Here is a 17,247-nt window from a genome sequence, read left to right on the forward strand (position 1 = left end):
GAGTGTGGTGGAGCCATTCTCATTGCTCCCTGTGTATGCTCTCTGCAAAACAAATGCTAAACACTATTTTTGCTTTTTGCCTTTTGTGTGTGTGTGTGAAAGTGAAAATCTTCTTTGGATTTTCTTTGGTTAGTGAAAACATGTACTAATGTAGGTCTTCTGTATAAGCAAGGTGGCATAATGAGAACCTGTGAAAAGCAGGGGATAACTATATATCTGTTCACTCATAGCTTTATTCACATTAAGTAGTATTAACCTGTTAAACTTTGTTAATGGAAAGATGTTGATCAAGGGTACAACTTTCAGTTCTAAGATGAATAAGTTCTGGGGATCTAGTATGTTGTATGGTAATTATAATGAATAATACTGCATTACTTATTTGAAAGTTGCTAAGATGGTAAATCTTAAATGTTCTTACCACAAAAAAGAAATGGTAATTATGTGATATGATAGAACCGTTATTTGACTCTATGATGGTAATAATCTTATGCAGTATGTAAGTATATCAAATCAACACCTTGTATGTCTACATTTAAACAATGTTATATGTTCATTATATCTCAGTAAAGCTAAAATTTAAAAAAACTATAAATAAATCTTAAAAAATCAAATAAAGAGGAGCAAAGTATAAAAGGATCTGGGACACTTGACTGGTTCAGTTGGAGGAGCATGCAACCCTTGATCTCGAGGTTGTGAATTCCAGCCCCACAATTCATGTAGAGATTACCTAAATAAAAATAAAACTTAAAAATAAATAAAAGGACCTAAAAGGTACATTTAAGCCTCTGAATTAGGAAATAAATAATCTTTAATTTAACTTTATTTTTTTAAGTAAGCTCTATGCCCAGTGTGGGGCTTGAACTCACAACCCTGAGATCAAGAGTCACATGCTCTACTGAACCAGCCAGGTGCCCCAGGAAATAAAGAATCTTTTAAAGTTAAAAAAAAAAAAAGTAATATATTTCTCCTCCCTCTACATGAAAGGAAACCTGACACGGTATTTATGTGTCTGAGCTCCTTACACCTAGTAACATAGAATAAATGTTTGTGATTCCCTCTCTCCAATTAATATGTAAAAGCCCTGACCACCCTCACCCCCACCCCCACCCTCCAGTGTGATGGTATTTGGAAGTGGGGCTTTAGTGAGGTTATTAGATTTGGATAAGGTCATGACAATTAGTCTCCCATGATAGTATTAATGTCCCTATAAGAAAAAGAAAAGGGGGGGGGGAGGAAAGGAAAGAAAAAAAGAAGAGAGACCAGAACACAGTGAGAAGGTGACTATCTGCAAGCCAGGCAGAGGGCTCTTAAGAGGAACCAAATCAGCTAGAATCTTAGTGTTGGACTTCCAACCTCCAGAACTGTGAGAAATAAATTCCTGTTTTTAAGTGAGCTCTACACCCAATGTGGCGCTTGAGCTCAAGACCCCGAGATCAAGAGTTGCGTGTTTTACCAACTCAGCCAGCCAGCCAGCCAGGTGCCCTGAAGCAAACAAAAATTTACATTTAGTTCCTTCAAAGGGGACTAAACTAAATCATCCCAGAGATGAACAGAATAGACCGTGCTTTCCAAAGAGAAGTCAAGTGGCGTTTTGGTGCAAGCTTTCTCAGGTATTCCTGGTTTCTAGGCACTAAATAACAATAGCATCCTCAAGTCATTAAGATAACCACATTTTCAAATGTCTTCACCATTTTCACCAAGAGGTGGGTCCTTAGATTGAAAAGGCTTATGGAAATAGTAGGTTCCCAAAGTTGCAGTGATCTGTGCCCAGATTTACAAGGAGATATATAGTAGGACTTTTTTTTTTTTTTTTTTTAAGATTTTATTTATTTATTCACGAGACACAGAGAGGAAGAGACATAGGCAGAGGGAGAAGCAGGCTCCATGCCGGGAGCCCGACACGGGAATTGATCCCAGGACTCCAGGATCGGGCCCTGGGCCAAAGGCAGGCATTAAACCACTGAGCCACCCAGGGATCCCCAGGTCACTGATGATTATGATTGACCTAGTACCAGCGGTCTTTCCCCAAGTTTTCCCAACTGTGCAAGCATCTGGCAGCTCTTATGCAATTGTAGAAATGCAAACGTAGTAGGCAACTCCTACTTAAAGACTGATGTTGGGGGGTGTCCAGCTGGCTCCGTCAGAAGAGCATCTAACTGTTGATCTCAGGGTTGTGAGTGTAAGCCCCACATTGAGTGTAGAGATTACTGAAAAATAAAATCTTTTAAAAGAAGTAAATTAATATAAAATTTTAAAAACCTCACACTGGGCATCTTATAACCCTAGCAAATGAGGGCTCAAACCAGAATTACTTTGATATAGAAAATCAAATAGGGCTACCTTGGTGGCTCAGTGGATTAAACATCTGCCTTCAGCTCAGGTTGTGATGCCAGGATCCTGGGATGGAGGCTCAAATGGGCTCTCTGCTCAGCAGGGAGCCTGCTTCTCCCACTTGCCCCTGCTCATGTGCGCACACACTCTCTCTCTCTGTCAAATAAATAAAATCTTTAAAAAAAAACATAGTAAAAAAAAAAAAAAAAAAAACATAGTAAAATAAAATGAAACTTCTTGTTCTGTACTAAAGTTAACTGAGTTGATATTAATCCTCCTGCTATCTATCTATCTATCTATCTATCTATCTATCTATCATCTATTGAGAAAGAGACTTGATAAGCACAGGTAAGTATATATAGTTGGATAAACTCTAACAACAGCAAAAATAAATGAACAAGGTGGTGCCTGGGTGACTCAGTCAGTTAAGTGTCTGCCTTCAGCTCAGATCATGATACAGGGTCCTGGGATCGAGCCCTGTGTCTGGCTCCCTGCTCAGCTGGGGGTGCTGCTTCTCCTTCCCCTCGCTCCTACTCTCACTATGTCTGTCACAAAACAAAACACACACACACACACAAAAACACACAAACAAAACCCAAAAAACCCATAGTGTAAATCAAAAGAAAGAATTCCCAGCACCCTTGACAATCTAGGAAAGTGCTACATGTGAGGCTCAGAACAGAGGCTGTAATGCCTCCAAAGAACTAAACATATGTCGTAGTCTAGAGGAAAGAGGGAGCTGAAAATGAGATGTTCACATAAAGAAAGACAAGACAGGGAAACCACCAAATCTGTGAGAAGGGAGCTAGAAGAATTCTTTCCAGTAGAACAGAGAGAAGTAGCAAGGAAGCCTATCCCCAATGGTTCTCTCGATTTTTGTTGTTTTTAAGGCTTTATTTATTTGTTTGTTTATTTATTTGAGAGAGAGAGCATGAGAGAGAAAGAGATCATAAGCAGGGAAGAGGGGCAGAGGGAGAAGCAGACTCCCTGCTGAGCAGGGAGCCTAATGTAGAACTTGATCGTAGCACCCTGGATCATGACCTGAGCCGAAGGCAGATGCTTAACTGACTGAGCCATCCAGGCACCCTCCCCTATGGCTCTCAATGAAGAAAACGTTTCTGGGAAGAATCAAACCTCCAAACCTAAACTATGAGTAGGTATGGTTTCTGAATGTATACTATCTATGTGATGTGGAAATTACAAGCTGAAACTGTAATAGAATATCCACTTCATTCGCTTCTAAAAATAGAGTTAACCATATATTTCCCTTCTTATTTTAAGAATTTAAATCAAAGGGTCTCCTGAGTGGCTCAGTCAACTAAGCATCTGCTTTCGGCTCAGGTCATGATCCAGAGTCCTGGGATCGAGCCCTGCATCAGGCTCCATGCTCAGCAGGGAGTTGGCTTCTCCCTCTCCCTCTGCCTGCGGCTCCCCCTGCTTTGTGCTCTCTGATTCTTTCTCTGTCAAATAAAACCTTTACAAAACAACAAACGAACAAACAAGAATTTAAATCAAAGAGTGGATAACAAAATGCTGATTGTGAATAAGCTCTTAGAAACACACTGCCAGATCATTGAAAGGATGTCTACACAAATGATCCAATAGCTGTACTGGGAAGAGTATCACACAGATACACCATGTACCATCAGTGAGGTCCTCAAAAATTGGAAAGTTGCCCAGATAGTACAGCGCTTTCAGAGGGGACATCTCTTGGCACACTATTTCAACAAAAGCAAATTTATACATGAGAATGACCTGGCAGTGAAGGAAAAAAAAAAGATTTTTTTATGTTCTAATGATTGATAAGCACCCTAATCCCAGAAATGTATGTGATGGTAAATACCAGTCTGTATGAGACAAGAATAATTGATGACAAACCAAAAATGGAAATCTAGAAAGAACTGACCTATTCCCAGACTCCCACTTGCTAGGGATTATTAGTAGTACCATAGTGACCACTATTAGCAAGGTGATGTGATATTGCGATTTATTTATTTATTTATATTTAAAGATTTTATTTATTTATTCATGAGAGACACAAAGAGAGAGAGAGAGAGAGAGAGAGAGAGAGAGAGGCAGAGACACAGGCAGAGGGAGAAGCAGGCACAATGCAGGGAGCCTGATGTGGGACTCGATCCCGGGTCTCCAGGATCACACCCTGTGCTGAAGGCATACGCTAAACCGTTGAACCACCCGGACTGCCTCGATATTGTGATTTATAAGTATGTTTGGTCCTTGTCCCTGTTCCTGGCATGGAATTCCTAAAACCCAAGAAATTTCCTAAATGTTGAAAGCAGCAGAATCAGGATTTTGCTAGCCACCTAAGGGGGGGTGTGTGCTCCCTATCAGGAGAACCAACCATGTGATCAGAAAGTTGGAATTTCAAGTCTCACCTGCTCCCCAAGAACTCGCATCATCCCCTGAGGGAACGCAGAGAGCCTGGAGGTTGACTCAGTCACCAATGGTCAATAGTTTAACCAATCATGCCTATGTAATGAAGCCTCCATAAAAACCCAAGAGGACTGGGCCAGAGAGCTTTTGGGTAGATGAACCAATGACGATGTGGGAAGAATAGACACCTGGAGAGGGCATGAAGCTCCATGCTCTTTCCCTATGCATCTCTTCCATCTGGCTGTTCCTGAGTTATATTCTTTCAGAATAAACTGGTAATCTACTAAGTAAAATGTTTCTTAGTTCTGTGATCCACTGTAGCAAATTAATCAAAACCAAGGAAGAGGTCATTGGAGCCTCCAATCTATAAGGAATTGGTCAGACGCACAGGTGATAACCTGAGCTTCTAAAATGTGTGTGTGGGTTGAAGGTGGAAGACAGTCTAGGAGGATTGAATCCTTAGCCTGAGGAAACTTATGCTATCTCTAGATGGTAAGTGTCAAAACTGAGTTAAATTGTGGGACACCCAGCTGGTGTCTGAGAATTGCTTGGTGGTAGTGGTGGGGAACCCCCACACATTGGAATTAGGTGTCAGAATCTCAGGTGGTCATTCAAAAAACCTGTGAATCATTCTTGACATTCCCTCTTGTTCCTCTTTCATAGCCAAGTCCTATGGATTCTACCTCCAAAACTAAAAACAAATCCAGGGGATCCTTGGGTGGCTCAGCGGTTCAGCGCCTGCCTTTGGCCCAGGGCGTGATCCTGGAGTCCTGGAACCGAGTCCTGCATCGGGCTCCCTGCATGGAGCCTGCTTCTCCCTCTGCCTGTGTCTCTGCCTCTCTCTCTCTCTCTCTCATGAATAAATAAATAAAATCTTAAAAAAAATAAAAACAAATCCATCCACATTTTCTGTACCACCTCCATTAAGCCTCCATGATCTCTCTTCTGGACCAGTCTTCCACTGGTCCCTTAGTTTCATCTGTTCTGTGCTTTCATTCATTAGACAGCAGTGAGAGAAATCTTCCAAGTAGATCTCCTTATCCCTGCTCTAAAAACCCTTCAAAGGCTTCCCAATGTACTTGCAATATAATCCAAATTGCTATATTGACCCACAGGGTCTTCATGATCTGGCCTCTGCGTCCCTCACTACTTCATGTTATACCACTTACCACCTTATTCTTGCACACTACCTCCCTTTTGATTCCTCAAACCCACCAAATTACCCCCATACGTGTTTCTCCTTCTACGTAAAGTCTTTTTCTGCCTATTCTTTTTTTTTTTAAGATTTTATTCATTTATTTGACAGAGACAGAGAAGAGAGAGAGCACAAGCAGGGGGAGTGGTAGGTAGAGGAAGAGGAAGAGGCTCCTCGCTGAGCAGGGAGCCCAACAGGCTTGATCAGGCTAGAACCCTGGGATCACAACCTGAACCGAAGGCAGACACTCAACCAACTGAGCCACGAGGGCGCCTCTCCTGCCTATTCTTTACCCAGCTAACACATTTATCATTTGTTGATGCACATTTTGGTTGCTTCCACTTTTTGTAAAGAATGTTGATGTGGACATAATTGTACAAATATCTGTTTGTTTCCTTGCTTTCAAATCTTTTGAGTATATACCCAGAGGTGAAATTGCTGGATCAGATGGTAATTCTATTTTTAATTTTGTGAGGGACTGCTATACTGTTTCCCATAATGACTGTGCCATTTTACATTTCTACTGGCAGGGAACAGGGGTTACGATTTCTCACCATTCTTGCCAACACTTGATATTTTGGGTTTTTTATTTTGTTTTGTTTTATAACAGCTATTCTAATGGGTGTGAAATAGTATTTCCTTGTGGTTTTGATTTGCATGAGTGATATCTAGACTCTTTTTGTGTAATTATTAGCCATTTGTACATCTTCTTTGGAGAAACGTCTATATAAATCCTTTGCCCATTTCTCAATTGGGTGTTTCCTTTTCTTTTAAAGGGAGTACATTACTCAAGTTGAAGAGACTACCAACCAAATCCTAGAGATAAGTCCACTGGCTACTTGACATTAAATTTCTTGTGAATAATCACTATGTTTATTTTACTTATTCATCAGAGACACAGAAAGAGAGAGGCAGAGATGTAGGCAGAGGGAGAAGCAAGCTCCATGCAGGGAGGCCAACGTGGAACCCAATCCCAACTCTAAGGTCACACCCTGGGCCAAAGGCAGACACTCAACCCCTGAGCCACCCAGGCATCCCAATCACTATGTTTACATTTACAAAAATATATTGCAATTATAGATAAAACAGATTCAAAATTTTTAATTCTAAAAACTACTGTATGTAAAATATAATTCATATACAGAAAATGTACATGAGAGTACAGTTTGGTGAATTTTCACAAATGAACACACATGTGTAACTAGCACCAAGATCAACAGAGAGCCTTACTAACACCTTGGAAATTCCTCACCCAGGCACTATCCCTTTTCTGCCAAGGTAACCATTATCCTAAATTTTAGCAGATAATTTTTTCTGTTTTTGGCTGAAATGGACTTATTCAGTATGCACTTTTTGCACCCTCCCATTTTTTTTTAAGATTTATTTTAGAGAGCACATGCATGCACATGCTCGTGCCTATATGCAGGGGACAGAGGCGATGGGAGAGGGAGAGAGAATCCTCAAGCAGACTCCCTGCTGAGCACAGAGCCAGATCCCAGGACCCTGAGATCAGTACCTGAGCCAAAATCATGAGTTGGCTGCTCAACCCACTGAGTGCCCTAGGCATCCTGCATCTTACTTTCTATGCTCAAATTTACATTTCTGAAGTTAAGCCATTTCATGTTGGTCACTGTGGGTCATTCTTCTCATTGTTGCATAGTATTCCATTATATGAACACTGTGGATTTATTAATTTATTCTATTGTTTATGGTCTTTTGAGTTTTTCCATTTGGGGGCTATTAAAACAAGTGCAGCTGTGAACATCATATGCCTGTTTATTGGTGCACCATTAAATACTCATGTCTCCTGGCTGGCTTTGTAAAGGTGGAACTGCTTTCTGGGTCATAGGATGTATTTCTTCAGGAAATAGAGCCAAACTGTTTTTTAAAGGAGTTGTCCTAGTTTACATTCCAGAAGCAAGGTAGATGAATTCAGTTACTCCACATCCTTGTGATGTGGGAAACAAAGGCACAAGGAGAAATTGAATTTCCTTACTACTTATAGCCCATTGACAAATCCTTAAAACAGGGAGATTGACATTCCTCTAGGAACTCAGCTGCCTTGAAGTTAATACTTTGCTAAGGGTAAAAGGTAATCTTAGCTTAAAATTATCCAGACCTCCCCCCGCCCCCAGGATCCTTTAAGTCTTTAACACTTTAAGTGCTTTAACACTTAAAAATTCCTTTGAAAACTTCCTTTATTTCTACTCTCCAAGATATATGTTAGCAATCATTCTCCAAGCATATGGCCCACTGATAAACATCTGAAGGGCTCATGACTTAGGCTTTATTAGACGGTAATAAATGACGTTTTCCTAACAATAACTAGCCCCCTCCAGGTCCTGGAAACCTTGCTTCCAAAATTCCTTAGAGATTTAACTATCCCTAATCCCCTCTCAACTTGAAAGTATATAATCTGCCACTCCTCATGACCCCAGAGCAGCTCTTTCTGCCGAGTCCTGTCCCAGAGCTTTAATAAAAGCATCTTTCTGCACTGAACACTTCTCAAGAATTCTTTTTTTTTTTTTTTTTTTAAGATTTTATTTATTTATTCATGAGAGACACAGAGAGAGGCAGAGACACAGGCAGAGGGAGGAGCGGGCTCCATGCAGGGATCAGGCCCTGAGCCAAAGGCAGGTGCTCAACCACTGAGCCATCCAGGCGTCCCTCAAGAATTCTCTCCTAGCTATGAGCTCCGAACCCCAACATTTCCTAGGTCACTTGGGAGTATTTTGCCAACACTTGGTATTTTCCTTTATTCCCTCTTTTCTATCGTATTCTGAAATATAAAAATAAGTCAAGCAAAGTTTCTATTGCTTTTGGGGGGGGGGACCTTTCAGTTGTTGGTTTGGTTCTTCGAATTGTTAACTATCTCGGACATGTACATTGTCCAGCTGCAACGCGTGGCCCGTGAGTGCGTTCTCGGTCTTGCTCAACATTTTGGCTCATTCCACCCCTCGGTGCCACTGGGCGAAGAAAATCAGGTGTGCACTCGAGGCGGGGCAAGTCCTCGGAGTACTGGAAGCCCGATCACTTACGCGGACCGTCCTCTGTCAGTCCTTTGCTAGGGCCCGCGATCTCGGAGGTCCGGGCCGCCGCCGGGCTCCCCAGCGTCCCGCGGCCAAGGAGCCGCCCTCGGGGGCAGCCGCCAGAGCAGGGGTGGAGCGGAGCGGGGCCCCCGGCCGCGCGGAGCATGCGCAGACCAAGCCCGGCGCATGCTCCGCAGAGCGGCGCGTCCCCGGACGAGGCGAGTCGAGTCTCGCGCCCAACCGTCCTCGCCGGAGTTGCTGCCGAGACGCTGCTCCCGAGCCCCGGCCGCCAATAAAGTTCGTTAAAAAAAAATCCTAGTCATCTTAAAAGAGCGAAGGAGGGCGCGAGCCAGCCAGGCGGCCCCGCCGAGGGAGCTGGCGCGGTGGGCGGCGGCGGCGGCGGCGGTTGCGCCGCGACCAGGAGGAGCCGGTGGCGCGGGACGGCGGGTCCGCGGCCGGCGGGGGACGGTGAGTAGCGGCTCGCGGTCCGGGCGGCGGCGCGCTCCGGCTCGCCCTCCGCAGCGGCGGGGCGCTCCCCCGGCCCCGCTGGGGAAGGGCCCGCCTCCCGCCGGGGTCCGGGGACTGTGGAGGGGCGTGGGGGGCAGGGGCCTCCAGGCCCGGGCGCCCATCCCCCGGCCCCGGCCCCGGCCGCCGAGCACCCCGCTCCGCCGCCGCTGGGCGCCGCGTCCAGGCTGCTGCCCGGCGCCCGCCCTCGGCGCCCGGCGGCCCGGGGCTCCCGGTGTAGGTCCCCGGGGTTGCCCCGCGGGGCGGGGCGGGGCGGGGCGGGGCGAGGCGCCGGCCTCCAGCCCCTGGGAGCTGGCGGCTTCTGCACTTGGCCCGCGGCCGCGGGGAGGGGGCGCCCCAGGCCGGGCGAGACCCCAGCCCGGGTGAAGTCGGCTGCGCCGGAGAGCGCCCGGCCCCGCCCCGCCCGGCTCCCCGAGCCCCTCCTAGCCCGCGGCGCCCCGCCCTTGGAGACCCGCTAGGCTATGAATGAGCCGGGCTGCGCGGCTTCGTGGGCACTGGCTGCCGCGGCGTCACCAGGTCGGGGACCGAGCGGCCCTGGGCACCGGCGGGCGTGCGACAGCGTTGGCGTCGCCCTCGGGAGTGCCGGGAAAGTCTGACCCGGCCCTTCACTTCTCTAGGCTTTGTAGAACTCCTCGTATTTTCTGCGCAATCTCCTTGAACCCTACAAGTTCTTCAGTGTTTATAAACACAACCGTACCTGTGCTCAGTACAGCCCGAGATGGAAAAACAACAACAACAACAAAAAAACTAAAGCAAAACCAAAACACAACTCTTTTGATCAGTCACACAACTCTTGATCTGTGACTTAGCTCATCCCGTCCTTTTCTACTATGATTAGACTGCATTGGCTGGGAAAATCTTTAAAATTAAATTTGGGGAAAACAGTATTTAGAGAAGAGGATTTATGTAAAGCATTATTGTCCGCTTTTTATTTATTATGCTCGGAATTATTTTCTCTCTCTCTCTTTTTTTTTTAAGATTTATTTATTTATTCATGAGAGAGAGAGAGGCAGACACAGGCAGAGGGAGAAGCAGGCTCCATGCAGGGAGCCCGACGTGGGACTCGATCCCCGGTCTCCAGGAACAAGCCCTGAGCCAATGTCAGGCGCTAAACTGCTGAGCCACCCGGGGATCCCCATCAGGATTATTTTCTAAGAACTTAACTATTTTGGTATAGTGCTTTACATCTACGGAGTAGTAGGAGCTGATCATCACAGGAGTCAGACTGCCTGTGCTAAAATCTGGTTCTACTTCTTTAAAATTTAGTGTTAAGATTATACAATAAAAATTGACTTTTTAAGGAGTGCACGCGGTTCTATGAATTTTAGATGAATGCAGTCACCATGTCAGGACATAGAACAGTTCTTACCACCACCACCCCATCCCTGTTCATGCTATCCTTTTATATCCTTCCTCTTACCCCTAACCCCTGGCAATTACTAAATTTTTCCAGGTGTCATATAAGTAGAATCATACAATATGTAACCTTTTTTAAAAAAGATTTTATTTATTTATTCATGAGAGACGGGAGTGGGCAGAGACACAGGCAGAGGGAGAAGCAGGCTCCATGCAGGGAGCCTGACCTGAGACTCCATGGTGGGTCTCCAGGATCAGGCCCTGGGCTGGAAGGCAGACTCTTAACCCCTGAGCCACCCAGGCATCCCAGATATTGTAACCTTTTGATGCTGTCTTCTCTCACTCAGCTTAACGCCTTTGAGATTCTTCAGAATTGTTACCTGCATCAACAGTTTCTTCTTTTTTTCATTGCTAAGTAGTGTTCCATTAGGTGGATGTGCTACAGTTTGTTTATACATCCACCCACTGAAGGACATTTGGAGTGTTTACAATTCTTGGTGATTTTATTTTATTTTATTTTATTTTATTATTTATTTATTTATTTATTTATTTTCAAATTCTTGGTGATTTTAAATAGAGCTGTTATAAATATTCATGTACAGGTTTTTTGTTTTTGTTTCTTAAAATATTTATTTATTTATTTATTCATGAGAGGCACAGAGAAAGAGAGGCAGAGACACAGGCGGAGGGAGAAGCAGGCTCTTTGCAGGAGCCTAATGCTGCACTTGATCCCGGGTCTTGGGATCATGACCTGAGCTGAAGGCAGCCACCCAACCGCTGAGCCACCCAGGCATTCCTCGTGTACAGGTTTTTGTGTGAACATAAGTGTTCATTTCTGTAGGGTGTTGCTAAGAGTGGGATTGCAGGGTCATATAAAGGATGTTTAACTTTATAAGAAACTGTCATGCTGATTTCCAGAGTGGCTGTATCATTTTGCATTTTTACAAGTACCATGTGAGGGTACTAGTTGTCCACATCCTCCTAAGCACTTGGTATTTTCAGTAATTTTAAATTTAGCCATTCTAATAGGCATGTAGTGGTATCCCATGGTTTAGTGTGTCTTTAACTAATGACTAATGATTTTGAAGATCTTTTCATGTGTGTATTTGGCATATATAATCTTTGATGAGAACCTAGGCAAGAGTATTGCCCATTTCTCAAATGGGTAAGGTTTGCTTTCTTGTGGTGAGTTTTGAGGGTTCTTTATATGTTCTGGAAACAAGTTATTTGGTAGATATGTGCTTTGCAGATGTTTTCTCACAGTCTGTAGCTTGTCTCTCATTCTTTTAACAGTATTGTCCACAAGGCAAATGTTCTTAATTTTTGTGAAGTCTAATTTATCGATTTTTCCTTTTGTGGAAATTTTTAGTATGATGTCTAAGAACTCTACCTAACCCCAGGTCAGCATTTTCACCGTCTAAAAGATTTCTTCTAAAAAAAAAAAAAAAAAAAAAAAAAAAAGATTTCTTCTAAAAATAATGGTTATATTTTATTTTTTTTAATAGGTAAATGGTAGAGCCTTTGTTAGAGGGTGTCTGGCTTTTTTTTTTTTTTTTAAAGATTTTATTTATTTATTCATGAGAGACACACACACAGAGAGGCAGAGACATAGGCAGACGGAGAAGCAGGCTTCATGCAGGGAGCCCAATGTGGGATTTGATCCCGGGACTTCAGGATCATGCCCTGGGCCGAAGGCAGGCGCTAAACCACTGAGCCACCCAGGGATCCCCATGGTTTTACTTTTACTTTTAAATTTTTTATAAAAGATTTTATTTTATTTTCTAAAGATTTTATTTATTTATTTGAGGGGGGGCAGACTCCCTGCTGAGCAGGGAGCCTGACATGGGGCTTGATCCCAGGATGCTGAGATCATGTCCTGAGCTGAAGACAGATGATTAACCTACTGAGCCACCCAGGTGCCCCTGAGATTTTAAGTAATCTCTACACCCAACATGAGGCTTGAACTCAAAACCCCTAGATCAAGAGTTGCAAATTCTACCGACTGAGCCATCAAGGGCCTGAATAGTTCTACATTTAGATGTATGATCCATTTAAAATTATTTGCATTCGGTGTGAGGTTTAGGTAAATGCTTACTTGTCTACATCTGAATGTCCAATTTTCCATCACCATTTGTTGAAAAGTCTTTTCTCCATTGAATTGTTTTTGCACCTTTGTCAAAAATCAATTGGCTGAATTCATGTCAGTCTATTTTTGGGCCCTCTGTTCTGTTCTATTGATTTATATATCTTTCTCTTTACCAGTATCACACTCTCTTGATTAGTATAGCTTTATGGTGTCTTAAAATTGGCTAGTATGATTTCCTCCAATTTTATTCTTTTTTCAAAATTGTGTTAGCTATTCTAGTTTATCTGCCTTTCCATATAACATTTAGAATCAGCTTGTCTCAACTACAAAAAGTCCTGCTGGTGCTTTGGAACTGAATTAAACCATGGATCAGTTTGGGGAGAAGGCTGTTTTTACTTTGAGTCCTCCAGTTTGTGAACATGGCACATCTTTTCATTTATTTAGTTCTTTGTTTCATTAGTGTTTTGTAGTTTTCAGCATATAGATCCTGTACATGTTTTATTAAATTTACACCAAAGTATTTAATTTTGGGGGAACTTTTATAAATGTCACGTAAACATTTTGGTTTCAGAGGCACCTGGCTGGCTCATTTGGAAGAGCATGCAATTCTTGATCTCAGGGTTGTGAGTTCCAGCCCCACATTGGGTGTAGAGATTACTTAAACAAATACAAACTTTGGTTTGAAATCGTACAGTGTTAGGATATAGAAATACAATTCACTGTTGTATTTTGCCTTGTATCCAGTGTCCTTGTTAAACTCATTTATTAGTTCTAGGATTTTTTTTAATTCCTTGGAGTTTTTTGTAAAGACATTCATGTAATTTGTGAATAGAGATGTTTTTATTTACTTTTCCCCTAATCTGTAAGTGTTTTATTTATTTATTTATTTTTTTGTCACCTGTTCCCCCTGGCTAGGACTGAGTATGATAAATAGGAATAGTGAGAGTGAACATACTTACCTTGTTCTCAGTCTAAGGGTAAAAGCAGTCAGGCTTTCAGGGGTGCCTTGCTGGTTCAGTCAGTAGAGCATGGGACTCTTGGTCTTGGGGTCATGAGTTTGACCCCCATGTTGTGGGTAGAGTTTACTTAAAAAAAAAAGCAATCAGGCTTTCAGAGATAAGTATGATGTTAGCTGTAGAGGTTTTTAATTTAATTTTATTTATTTATTCATGAGAGACACAGAAAGAGGCAGGGACACAGAGGAAGAAGCAGGCTCCCTGTGGGGAGCCTGATGTGGGACTTTATCCCAGGACCCCAGGATCATGACCTGAGCCAAAGGCAGATGCTCTACCACTGAGCCGGGTTTCCCTGAAGAGTTTTTTAATAGATGACCTGTATGAGTCTGAAGTAGTCGTCTTCTGTTTCTGGTTTGCTGACTATTTTTCTGACAAATGGACGTTGAATTTTCTTATGTTTCCTCTGTTTCAGTTGATATGGTGATGAGGTTTTCTCTTTTACTTTGTTAATTTGGTAGATTACACTGATTAGTTTTTGAGTATTGAAGCCTTGCATTCCCTGAATAAAGCCCACTTTGTCCTGGCTATTCTTATTATATGTTCCTAGATTTGATACACTAATATTTTGTTGAGGACTTCTGTGTGCCTTTGTCCAGATTTCTCTTTTGTACTGTTTTTGTGTGGTGTTGGTATCAGAATAATAATGGCTTTATAAAATAGGTTGGGAAATATTCCTTTCTCGTCTGTATTCTGGAAGAGATTGTATATCACTGCTGTCAATGCTTGAAAAGTTTGGTAAAATTCCCCAGTGAAATCACCTGAACCTGGAGATTTTTCTTTGAGTTTTTAAGTTACAAATTCAATTTCCTTACAGTTATAGGGCTATTCAAATTATCCGTTTCATATTGAGTGAGTTGTGATAGTGCTGTTCAAGGAATTTGTCCATTTCATTGGTCAGTTTTTTTTAAGTGAGGGGAAGGGCAGAGGGACAGAGAGAGAGAATCTTAAGTGAAGCTCAATCTCACAACCCTGAGATCATGACCTGAGCTGAAATCGAGTCGGACGCTTAACTTTACCTAAATTGTCAAATTTATGTGTGTAGAGTTGTTTGTTACATTATCCTTTTGAGTCTGCAGAGAACAGAGTGACATTCCTTAATTTATTCCTAATATTGGTAATTTGCATCCTCTCTTTTTTTCTGTCAATTTTATTAATTTTGAAAGAATTTTTTTGTGTAATTTTTCCTATTTTTCTGTTTTTAATTTCAGTGATTTCTGCTTACTTACATGATCTCTGTCCTTTGCTTTGGGTTTATTTTGTTCTTTTTCTAGTTTCTTGAGGTGAGGGCTTAAATTATTGATTTGAGACTTCCCTTCTTTTCTAAGGTAAACGTTTAATACTATAAATTTTCACTCTTAGCACTACATTAGTTATGTCCCACAAATTTTCACATTTCTTATTTTCATTTAATTCAATTTTGTTTTTTAAGAAAATGTCTTTTGAGTTTTTCTTTGGCCCACCGGTTCTTTAGAAGTCTGTGTTTTTAGTTTGCAAATATTTGTAGATTTTCCTGTTATTTTTCTATTACTGATTTCTAGTTTGATTGCATTATGGTCCCATTATTTTGTTTGATGAGGTTTGTCTTATGGCCTAGATTCTGTTTTGTCTTGGTATATATTTAGTGGGTACTTAAAAGAAGTATATTCTGGACGCCTGGATGGCTCAGTCAGTTGAGTGTCTGACTCTTGATTTTGGCAAAGGTCATCATCTCAAAGTCATGAGATCAAGCCCCAAGATAGGCTCTGAGCAGAGTCTGATTGAGATTCTTTCTTCCTCTCTTCCCCTCCCCTGCTTGCACTCTTTCTCTCCCTCTCAATAAATAAATAAAATCTTTGAAAGAAAAAAGTAAATTATGCAGTTGTGTGCACAGTTATATAAATGCCAGTTAGATTCTGGTAATTTTATTGTGTTAATTAGACTTTCATTTTGTTTTATTGTAGTGTTTTGGGTTTTTGTTAGATTTTTAAGTTTATTCATATTGAGAAATAGAGAGAGAGAGCATGAGAGAGCAGGAGTGGAGGGGAAGGGTCGGTGGAGAAGTAGACGGCCTGCTGAGCAGGGAGCTTGATGTGGGGCTGGATCTCAGGGCCCTGAGATCATGACCTGAGCCAAAAGCAGATGCTCATAACTGAGCCACCAGGTGCCCCTATTATAGTGTTTTTGAATCTATCTCTTTGTGTACCTTCTTTAGTGTTTGCTCTAGGTATTATACTACATACACTACACATATGTAATTTATCACAGTCTCTTGGTGACAGCATTTTATCAGTATAAGTGAAGCATAGAAATCTTTCCTCTTTTGGGGCACCTGGGTGGCTCAGTCGGTTAAGCGTCTGCCTTTGGCTCAGATGGTGATCTTGGAATTCCAGGATTGAGACCCACATTGGGCTCCCTGCTCAGCGGGGAGTCTGCTTCTCCTTCTAACCCTCCCCCCTCTCAACGCACGTTCTCTCTCTCTCTCTCTCTCTCTCTCTCTCTCAAATAAAATCTTAAAATCTTATTCTCTTTACATACCTTTATTCTCTCCCGTTTATAATTAATTATGCTAAATATTTTCTCTACACATATTGAAAACCATACTATTGTGTTTGAGTCCAACATAATTTAGAACACTCAAGAGAAATCTATTGTATTTACCTGTATTTTTGCTTCTATCACATTCTTCTTGTCATTCTTTCTACTTTTTTAAATGTATCATTTAGTTATGTTTGAGGTGGAGACCTAGAACCTACACTTTAACAAATCTTCCTAGATGATTCTTATGATTGTGCAAGTTTGTGAAGCACTAAGGACAATTACTGAGACTCCACGGGGAGCAGGAAGGAATGTTCTTCATGTTTCAGACTTGTTTTGTGTAGTGGTTGTTTGGATGGGTTTTTCAGTTAAGGGAGTTGAAATATAATATTATAACATATAATAGTAGTCAGGAACTTAACTAGTAATTTTCTAAGAAATATGAAGAAATTGACTTTCTGTTCTTTTCAATCTAAAATGCAAGCAGTACACATTGCATTACTTTAATTATATGAATAACTGTAACTAATCTGAAACTAAAGAAAGAACGTATGGTATAAGATTATTTGTAAAGGAGTCATTGTAACCTGAACAGTAAAGCACTGTAAAGGTCCAATGCTGTCACACAGTTGTGTATTATTATGTAAGTCTTTCTTTGGGGTATTTTTCTAGGGATATTAATTATTACCTGTGAGGTTGAAAAGGCAGTTTTCCTTAGATTTTGTATTTGTTGCCCATATGGTGGTAACTGTGGAGGATTTATTACATTGTGTAGAACGAAACTAGCATTTTTTGAAAGCTTAG

General features: G+C 41.9%; 1 protein-coding gene across 1 annotated transcript in view; it reads left to right on the plus strand.

Moving 5' to 3' along the window:
• Positions 1-9,155: 9,155 nt before the first annotated feature.
• Positions 9,156-17,247, plus strand: part of RAB23 (RAB23, member RAS oncogene family) — a 33,990-nt gene continuing 25,898 nt past the window's right edge. The window contains exon 1 of the mRNA XM_072734793.1: positions 9,156-9,414. The gene's annotated coding sequence lies outside the window, so the exon portion shown is untranslated. The remainder of the gene's footprint in view (positions 9,415-17,247) is intronic.

This window comes from Vulpes vulpes, chromosome 1 (assembly GCF_048418805.1).
Source record: "Vulpes vulpes isolate BD-2025 chromosome 1, VulVul3, whole genome shotgun sequence".
Taxonomy (NCBI): domain Eukaryota; kingdom Metazoa; phylum Chordata; class Mammalia; order Carnivora; family Canidae; genus Vulpes; species Vulpes vulpes.